The sequence below is a fragment of the Littorina saxatilis genome, linkage group LG8 (genome assembly GCF_037325665.1).
Source record: "Littorina saxatilis isolate snail1 linkage group LG8, US_GU_Lsax_2.0, whole genome shotgun sequence".
Classification (NCBI taxonomy): domain Eukaryota; kingdom Metazoa; phylum Mollusca; class Gastropoda; order Littorinimorpha; family Littorinidae; genus Littorina; species Littorina saxatilis.
In genome coordinates this window covers 43,186,992-43,197,746 of record NC_090252.1, presented here as the reverse complement: position 1 = coordinate 43,197,746, position 10,755 = coordinate 43,186,992, and positions in this window count along the sequence as shown.

Sequence of the window (10,755 nt, the reverse complement as noted above, 5' to 3'; positions counted from 1 at the left end):
GGGGTGACGTCAAAATTGTTCAACAAAAACATGATATGTCGCATTGTGCAGGGTCAACTGCAACAAACTCAAACCGAGCCATTCATACCTAGCTGTATTTGAGTGACTTATATACCCGACATTTTTATTTCTTATTTTTAGCACAGGTGTAGGAAAAATCATGAACCAAAATGTTATTTATTTTCTAATTTAACATTTTTTTTACAAATATGACCATGGTCTTTTAAACATACAGTGACATTAAACATTGTTATGTTAAAAAAAAGAAAAAAGAAAAAAAGCTTTTGTGCACAAATCAGAAAATACATTGTACATTTTACCTACAGGCCAAACCGTGAGTGTCTGTGGCAAAGCCCGACCCAGGAAATTGCACTGATTTTATATTTAGATCAGAGAGAAATTGTCAAGAACAGGCGCTTGCATTTGGATGTGTCCAATGATAGTAGGTTTGGTTGTGATCAATCAGAATAATGTAGGAATAAAAATGTATGACAGTTTAGTATGATGACATGTAATTCACATATGCTGAAATATGATATTATACATCATGTAATATTATTATGGCTGTTGCCATGACCATGAAACCCAACAAAGGTTTAATGTAATGTAATTCAAAATACCAAAACCGAGCACCTATTAATCTCGTCTTTGCGCGTGAAGATTGAGGCCGTCTGCCAGTAGCGGTTAGGTCATACAGTGGAACCCCTCTCTAGCGACCTTTAAAATGTTGACAAAAATCGGTCCTTGTGGAGGAGGGTCCTTACAGAGGGAGGGGGCGGAGTCAGGGGGCCACAAAGAAAGTCAGATTTAAAAAAAAAAAGAAAACAGAGAAGTTTGAGTTGCTGACGACCGTTCTCTCTGAAAGCAAACTGCTTCGATTTCATGTTTGTCCTTGGTGTCCACCAGTTCTGGTGCATGTACTACCCTGGCCAAGTTTCCTCTCAAGACATCAAAGAGACCGCCCCAGTATACTCTACAGCCTCTGGGCGAACCACCTCTCATAGCTAAAACTGGGTCAATGACCCCTGGGAAGAAGGTCAGTGTCTATAAAAATTTTACTCCTAGGCCTGCGGCCAGGCGGGGGGGGGGGAGTATACCGGTACCATTTGAGAATCAGACCAAATGAGAATTGAACCATTTGAGAACATCCTTTTTTTTCAATCACTACATCGAAGGCCTGCGGCCCGGGGTTCACATGGGTTGGTTTGTTTGTTTGTTTCAAACCCACACCCATATACACACATTTCCCATTTAAACCATTTGTCGGCCCCCTGTCGATATTTATCGACTAAGTTCCTTGTCATGTACCTGTTTTTGATAATACACAAAAACCTGAAGCACCAGATTGACACTTATTAATTTTCCTTTCAATCAATATGGACAGATGACTGAGCGGCAAATATGTGGAGGAGGTATACTCATAACAACATACAAAAAAACCACACCGAGTCATAATCATCAGCTTTTCATGAACACAAGTTTACATCCTACAAAGCAAGCGAAAAAGCAAGCAAAAAAGCAGGCGCTGAATGAGTACTACAAAAGCGTCCGTACTCTTAAAAAAGAAACATGGGGGACACAATTGTATTACACAAAACAAGCACCCCAAAAAACACTATCCTCCTTCTACCGTCGGCTGAATGCAACATGTCACACTAAACAACACCCTACGGGAGTTGCACTTGTAAACAAAACCCCGAAACAGCGTAACAATTTAGCGATACACCCTTTGTTCTCGGTGGGGGCAAATTCCGCGTTTACAACATACACCAGCGAACGTGTCTTCTGCTGGCGACGCAAACGAGTTGAGAGTCGTCTCCCCCCGCTGTTCATAAATCAAGGGAGCTAATTTCTTCACGTCGATCTACATCTGTGCCACCGCGGTACCGCGCCTGATTATAATCTCTGCCATAGCTGTCGTTTTTTACTGCACCGGTTGGATGAACTGGGGTGTGGGGTGGGGGATGGGGGAGAGAGAGAGATATATAGAGAGAGGGAGAGAGGGGGGAGAGAGAGAGAAAGAGAGAGGGAGAGAGAGGGAGAGAGAGAGAAACAAAAGGAGAGAGAGAAACAAAAGGAGAGAGAGCGAGAGAGAGAAAGTGAGAGAGCGAAGTGGGGGATGGGAGAGACAGAGGGTGGCGAGAGAGAGTAACACGGTTGTGGGGGTGGGGTGTGTGTACGTTGTTTGGGGGATGTTAAGCAAATAAGAACAGACTGTCGAGGGTGAGGAATTGCGAAGATATATATAGAGAAGGGCAAAAACAGCTACATATTATCTACGCAGACAAAAACAGACTCTGCAATAGAAATATAATATGCACCAACATCTACACCAAAGACAAACAGACAAACACACATGGACGCAGAAATGAATCCTTATAATTATGGAGACAACGGATTGCTCATACAAAGGATAGGAGCCATAGAGATTGGACATTTAATATTTGCATCAGACCCTACCAGCAGACACGTTCTATTAATTCTGCATATTAAGGTAAATGTCCCCTATAAGCATCGACCCCAAGTTGCGAAACAACGCACACCATGTGTTTGCATTCCTCGGTCCTATCTTCGCACTGGTCAAACTTCAACACAGACCTGTGATCTCGTCTCAAGTGTTCTCGCAAGGACTTCAGAAACAAAAACATCCTATCTATTGTAGTCCTCTCCCGGGCGGGGATGTAGCTCAGTCGGTAGCGCGCTGGATTTGTATCCAGTTGGCCGCTGTCAGCGTGAGTTCGTCCCCACGTTCGGCGAGAGATTTATTTCTCAGAGTCAACTTTGTGTGCAGACTCTCCTCGGTGTCCGAACACCCCCGTGTGTACACGCAAGCACAAGACCAAGTGCGCACGAAATAAATCCTGTAATCCATGTCAGAGTTCGGTGGGTTATAGAAACATGAACATACCCAGCATGCTTCCTCCGAAAGCGGTGTATGGCTGCCTAAATGGCGGGGTAAAAACGGTCATACACGTAAACCACGAGTGCACGTGGGAGTTTCAGCCCACGAACGCAGAAGAAGAAGAAGAAGTAGTCCTCTCCGAGAACCTTTGCTAAATTCGCTGTTAGCCGTTCAACAGTTGGTGTGTTAATATTCATAATATGCATACTTACTACTAAACTTACCAAAAGTAAAAGAACGGTGTTTTCAATAACTGAGCACATGATCACGATGCTAGCCATTTAACAGTTGTGTTGATATTTAGAACCTGCATACTAACAAGTAAAAGAACAGTGTTTTCAATAACTAAGCACAAAAGAACAGTGTTTTCAATAACTAAGCACATGATTACGCTGACGCATGCAGACATCAAAGCGAACCATGTTGTCTGCGTGTGTGCTGTTGTGTTGTGTTTAAAGACATTTCCGGAAACAGCCGAGGTTCAGATATTTGGGCACAAAAACATTTCTCCGGAAGACAGTTGTCTCGCAGATGGCAATGTTTGCATGATCTCCCCGCCCCTTTCTTATTCTGAGACCTGATAACGATTCATGTCAACACGTTGAGAGAGCATGGATGGTAACAATCCCCCCCCCCCTTTTTTTGTTTTTTGCTGCCCCTTCAAAATTCACAACACACTCTACGTACGAGGTGTCTGGGAACACCTCCGCGCGGAGGGGTTTTGCGGCCAGCGCAGCAAAGAGAAAGAGGGAAGTTTTTCTCGGGCTCGCGAGGCAGCAAGCAGTATGTCTGTATACTGAACAGCGAAAATACCCAGTGTTCTAAACCTGATAGATAATTGGACGACAGACATTTTACTTTGAAAATCATTCACAACAATCACAAAAGCTTCCTGCTTTTATTGTTTGTTTGACAGAATTATTTATGCTATTGCGCTTTGTGTGCAGTTTTGTTTTCTCGTCTGTGTTCAGCCATTACAGTGTTAAATCAGCTTAAAATAAAACAAACTGAACCATAAGTAATAACAAAAATGATGTCGCCCAACTTGTATAAAAAAAATATATTGAAATCGTATTTGTCTTCAGCTCAGTAAAGACTGATGGCGGAAATGGAAGTCAATCAAAACGCCTCGCTCTGGTCCGCGCATGCGCAGATTGCTCCTCACACCTTCAGTACCAGAGAAAATGCTGGAAAAATACCTGCGTCGCATTGGCCAGCGGAGGGTGTGTTTGTAAGACAAACAGAAAGGTCTGCACCTCAAGATAGGTGCGTGGAGGCAGAGGAGGAAAAACACATCAACACTGACAGTGGCTGCCAGGGGCTTGAAATGAATCCTGGACCACCTACCGCGTGCGAACAGTCATCGAAAATCGTGTACATCTCCTACAATAGTGATTAGGGAGTCGTTAAAAGACAAGAGGTGGTCGCTTTTTGTTCTAAGGTTGTCGGGTTTTTTCGTGGGTTTTTGTGTGTTTTTTGTGTGTGTTTTTTTGTCTCCGTGGGATGTTGTTTTGTGTTCGTTTTCTTGTCTTAGGTCTTTGTGGGGTAGAATATGGGTTATGTCTATTCTGTGACTGAAAGTCTTGCACGTCTTCTATAATGAGTGATTAGGGACTCGTTAAAGACTAGATCTTGTCGCTTTTTGTTCAGATTTTTCTTTTCTCGGTCTTTGTGGAATAGAATAAGGGTATTGACTATTTTGTGGTTGAACGTCTGGTAGATCTCCTCCATACAATTAGTGATTAGGGACTCGTTACGGACGAGATTGTTCTGTTCTCTGTCTGTCTGTCTGTCTGTCTGTCTGTCTGTCTGTCTGTCTGTCTGTCTGTCTGTCTGTCTGTCTGTCTGTCTCTCTCTCTCTCTCTCTCTCTCTCTCTCTGCCTGTCTGTCTGTCTCTCTGTCTGTCTGTCTGTCTCTCTCTCTCTCTCTCTCATTGTCTCTCTCTCTCTGTCTGTCTGTCTGTCTGTCTGTCTGTCTGTCTCTCTCTCTCTCTCTCTCTCTCTCTCTGGAGTGGTACTTAAGGGTTATGCCTATTTTTTCCTGGCTGAACATGTCGCTCGGTCAATGATTCTAAAACTCAAATCTGGAAGTAGGCATTAAGTAACGGTAGTCAACATCGACAGTGTCCCCAAATGCAGAAACACACCCAGCTCTGTTCTTGAATCCCGCTTATTGAATTTTAAGTGCGGAGCTTCACAGAAAAACAGTAAGTCTCGACAAAAAACACCGGTAGCTTCCTGCTGAGATAGTTTTAATGTCGAGATCGTGAGGCATTGTGGTCGATAAAAAGTGGCTGCTTTGTAGTCTGTCACTGCAATTGTTTTCACTGCAAGCTAATCTCCTCTGGAACACTGGGCTGCCACGCCCAGTTAACACTTTGGGTTCGTTTGCGGTAAACATATTGTTGTGACGATCACTCTGATCTAATTTCTGCTGTGCTTATTATGACAGTGGTGATGGCTAGTTTTTGAAATGATGTGTCTGTCTGTCTGTCTGTCTGTATCGGTGTATGTCTGTCTTTATGCATGTGTTTATGCATGTCTCTCTTTCTCTGTCTCTAGCTGTCTCTCTCTGTCTCTCTCTGTCTCTGTCTCTGTCTCTCTCTCTCTCTCTCTCTCTCTCTCTCTCTCTCTCTCTCTCTCTCTCTCTCTCTCTCTCTCTCTCTCTCTCTCTCTCGTGCACACTTTGTAATAAAAAAAAGAATTTAAATATTAAAAAAAACAGGGTTTGAATTGCACCGAACATCTGACAACACTAAACTCTTGCCAACACAAGTTGAGTGTGCCACATTCTAGTACAAAGACCGAAACACAGTAAGATTCATTTTTTGTATCCCTCGGATCAACTGTCACGCTCACCAAGACGCACGCAACGCACTCATTCACCTGTTAGCAGCACAGGTATTCAGCACACAAACAGATACAAATGTTGAAGTTGTGTGTCTGTGCTTAATACCTACATCTTTTTTTCGGCTCATGGTGAAAATAATTGAAAGTAAGAACGGATCATGTATTATGTAAAACGCTGAATATTTTTTTCGTATTACACCCCGTAAAAAAGTTTTTGTTTTTTGCCGAACAGTTCTTGTCGCACTAACAGGCTTCTAGCTGACATGTCGAGAGTGAAATATTCAATTATCTTGTGGTGCTTCTGAAATGCGAAAAGTGCGTGTGCGCGTGTTCTTGTGTGCAAGCGTGCGTGCTTGCGTACATGTGTGCACTCGCATGTGCGTAAGTAGGTGTGTGTGTGTGTGTGTGTGTGTGTGTGTGTGTGTGTGTTTGTGTGCGTATGCGTGTGTGTGTGTGTACGTGCGTGCGTGCGTGCGTGCGTGTGTGTGTGGTGTTTGTGTCTGTGCGTGTACGGGATTTTTCTCTCTGTCTGTCTAGTTTTCTTTTCGTTTCAATGTTTCAACTGTTACCACACAAACTTTGTTGTTCAAAAGCAATTGCATTTCAACCATACATCATGACTATAGCTTTCTTGCAGCAAACCCTGGGAACGAAATGTGTCCAAAGTTGGTGCGTGCCTGTGTTTGTTTTCGCGTGGTGCGTTTCACAGATGGTAACTTTGGGGACATAACAGGGTTACATAGTACACCATCCTACTTCACTCTGTACCCCGTGACACGCCGCGTGTATCACATTTCACACAGATAATCATTTCGCACTTGAAATTACAGCTAAAAGTCACGAAAGCAAATTGTAGATTTTCTTCAAATTGGGCGGTGGGAGAGGGGGAGGGAGAGGGGTGGAGGGGGGGAGGGGGAGGGGGGATTTCTCATACATATTACTCCCCTGCCACCCCTTGTTGCTATACTTCGCAAATGGACGAAAAACGAAACATGAAAGAGATGAAGATAGGTGTTCTTGGTACAGTGCCCGTTGCATTGGGTGAAATGCTTCGACTCAATTTACGTTGAATCGGTTTTTCCTCCGGATGCAACGTCTTTATTGATAATTCATGCAAATGCGCAACTATAATGCAACATCACACAGAGCAGACGCGAGTTGCGGCAGGGTGCATGGGTTCGAACCAACAGAATACTTCACGATCTAGACTCTCTCAGCAGGAAGCTACCGGTGTTTTTTTGTAGAGACTTTACTGGGTTTTTTCTGTGAAGCTTCACACTTAAATTTCAATAACCGGGATTCAAGAACAGAGCTGGGCGTGTTTCTGCATTTGGAGACATTGTCAAGGTTGACACCAGTTAAGGGTGATGCAGAAGTCGTGTGTGTGGGTGAATGAGTGGTGGCGTTTGTGGTGGTGGTGGGGGGGGGGGGGGATAAGAAAAGTAAGAAGTGTTTACTGGTAGAGGTGTGGGGATGTGGAGGTGGGAGGGGGGGTAGAGTCGAGCAAGGGAGTACGGCAGAGAAAGAGAGAGGGGCGGGGTTGCGTCCGTACAAACACGCGTGTGCATGTGTAAATGTCCGCATGAGTAGAGCTCTCTTGAAGCGCGCAAACTGAGATTTACAATTGAGGGATTACCGTGCACGCAATAGGTACCTCGGTGCAAAGCAAGGTTCCTTGCGTACTGCAGTCAATTCTTACGCAAAAAGTTCATGGCGTTTTTTGTTGCGTCACTGTCTCTCTTCCCCCCAGATGATCCGTTCTTTATCTTATCTCAAGGAGACAAGATATCTGCCTTGTTGGAGGCAAGCATCCACTTGTTGAAATGTCTATAGATCCATCTGTTTTTTGCTCTTCTGGTGTCTCTGCTGCTGTAATCATCTGTTGTTTTGTATTGCCTGGTTTTGTTGCTCAGTTTCACTGTTGTGTACCCGTGCCAGCCAGAGAGAGAGAGAGAGAGAGAGAGAGAGAGAGAGAGAGAGAGAGAGAGAGAGAGAGAGAGAGAGAGAGAGCACAGACACGCACAAGCACACACACACACACTCACTCTCTCTCTCTCTCTCTCTCTCTCTCTCTCTCTCTCCCACTCACACACACAACCCCCCTCCCCCACACACACACACACACACACACACACACACACACACACACACATACACACACAACAAACCACAACCACACTGCTGAATCTCAGATGTTCTGTACAGTACCTCAAAAACCCACCTTCCATCTTTCCCAAAAGATGAGGCGACATCGTCAAGAGACTCTGCGCATGTGTCGTAACCTTCTGTACCGTGACCTCCCTGATGAGTGTGGGTCTTTGAAGTGCTAGGAGCCAAAGGGCAACTCTGTTTCCACAGGAACTCAGGGAGCTAAATGTGGAGAGAGCTTGGCGTGTGTCTGCCGATTTCACGTGCAGAACGCTGAAATGCCTTGTCGTTTGAAACGTTTCCTTGTGTTCAGTTGGTACGGTAGTTGGTGGCTAATAATGTGATTGCCGCTAATGTTAGGAATGGACTAATCGTTTTATACAGCGTTTGCTATAAAGAAGGGTTTGTTCCCGAAGAAGGCAGAGACAAGCTGTCGAAATATTGATTGAGAATGTACCTAACCTGGTTAATGTTGTGTTTAAGCGTGTGTGAAAGTTAGTCATGCGCAAATATAGTTGTTGCAGTGGATAACAATACTGATAGTTAATGACATCGTTATTGTTTCTAAATGGTGTTACAGTTGATTGACTTTGTCTATGTGTCGGCCATTTGGAACTCAATTCTTTCTTCTTTTTTTTGTTACCGCCGGTGTTGGGGCGTCTACTAGAATGCATGTACTGACGGTTGGCATCATAAGCACACCTGATGTCAGGTCTGTGATCGTAAGCCAGCAGATATAGTCAACACTACTATACCATCATCATCACTACCACCACCAACAACAACTACAACTCACCACCACACATACCATCAAAGCAAAACTCTACCTCTTTCTTCGTCCCCTCTCACCTGACTTTGCCCAGGTGCAAAAACTACCTTTGTCGACAGTGTGAGGTACAGCCTGAAGCGTGATAAGAGTGTGGAGAGCTAGAGATAGAGTTGTGTGTGGGTTGTCTTTCTAGGCTTCTCCTGTGTTACCTGGCTGTTTGGTTGCCTCCCGGCTGCTGGCTTTTATCAGAGAGAGAGCGAGAGAGAGAGAGAGAGAGAGAGAGAGAGAGAGAGAGAGAGAGAGAGATATGTGAAAGAGTCAGAGTCAGAGAGAGAGAGAGAGAGAGAGAGAGAGAGAGAGAGAGAGAGAGAGAGAGAGAGAGAGAGAGAGAGAGAGAGAGAGAGAGAATCAGAATCAGAATCAGAATGTTTTATTCGCGAAAACACATGTTTATAGCGAAAGGGTGTTGTGGGGTTGGGATGTCGAAGTACAAAGCTTTCTATATACCGAAGCATGCACGATCGCGCAGAGTTCTCGCTACTGGAAGTCCGATAGAGAGTCCACTGCATTTGTCAGAGTCAGGGATACCTTGACTCACACTGCACATCAATACCATGCATCATAACATCATGATTTGATCAGTCCTTCAGTCTTTTGTTTTCTTCCCTGTGGTGACAGATATTGTGTGACGGCCCTTTTCAGCATTAGAGAACCAAGAATGAAAACATCACGGTGTTTGAAACTGTTCATCCTAAGTAAAAGCGGACTACGCGAGACACTATTCTCAGATCTTCTTCCAGTTCTTCTTTGTACAATTCAGCGTACCGATCTTTGCTGATCGGGGGCAATGTCCGAAGACACGACATGGCATGTTTCTGAATCTTGGTCATGTTGTCTGACTGATCGAAGAACCAGCGTTTACAATCTGTGTTGAAATCATACATGAGCACAACATCATCACTTTTGCAGTACAAACTCTGGGTGCCAATATGTTCTTCAAATACAACAGTATCAAAAGATTCATTTCTTCTTCTATCGCGGAGAAGTCTTTGTTTACGGCGGTCTCTCAGTTCACTAGCCAGCAGCTTGATGTGTCTGATGTCAATACCTCTTTCAGACGTTATCTTTTCCATGTGTTCCAGACTCTCACTGTTGTCGTCTGTCTGATTTACCGCACTATCATGCGAACAGTCTTTGGTCTGCCAACCACTTGCGCCCAAACACATGGTGTCGTCTCTATTGTATACATGTTCCTCTCCACTGCGCCTAGTGTCAGTGGCAGGCGGTGGGTCTGTCTCACGTGCAGAGCGTGGCGTGTCAACACAGGAATGTGTACTGTCATGTTGTGACGGAGGCATGAACTCAGGGGTGGCTAAAAATAGACCGCATGGCGAAGTATGCCTACTGTCAACAATGTTATCACTTGCCTTATTTTCTTGTTCCTGTCTTTTGTTTGTTTCTGTGGAGCACTGTGTCACAATGTTTTCTGTTCTTGTTTCGTCAGTCCGTGAAGTAGCACGCCTGTCTTCTGCCCTTTTCTTGTCGCGGCGTATCTGTGACGGGGGTTTGCGTCTCCACGCGCCCACTGGTAATGTCGGCTCGCCATCTTGTTGATCTGCGGAGTTGAAGCGAAGCACGACGACAGGTTTGTCGCCTTCGCCCGTCACCTTCCAGGAGATCAGAGCGTGGTCCGCGATAATGGTGGTCAGAATAGACTCCACAGTTTTAGGTAGGCCTAAAACTGACATCTTAGTGGCTGTTGTTGCTGAAAATGTCGAACTTTTGACACAGCAAATGTGTTCGTGTCTTGCCACAGCGACCACCGGAACAGAGAGAGGAGAGAGAGAGAGAGAGAGAGAGAGTTCACCCACACACCTGGTCTTTTCAGATTAACGCCAACGAGGTAGGTTTTTTCTCGAGCATTTAGCCTTGGGAGCGGATTAGGATTAACAACTTTGCACCAATAATAACACCAGTTCCGAACAGCATAACACAAGCATGAGTAAACACAAATATCGGCTGAAGTTGGTCAAGCGAATTCACTAGCAAAGACGTTTCACGTCGGTTTAAAAATTGGTGCAAACTGA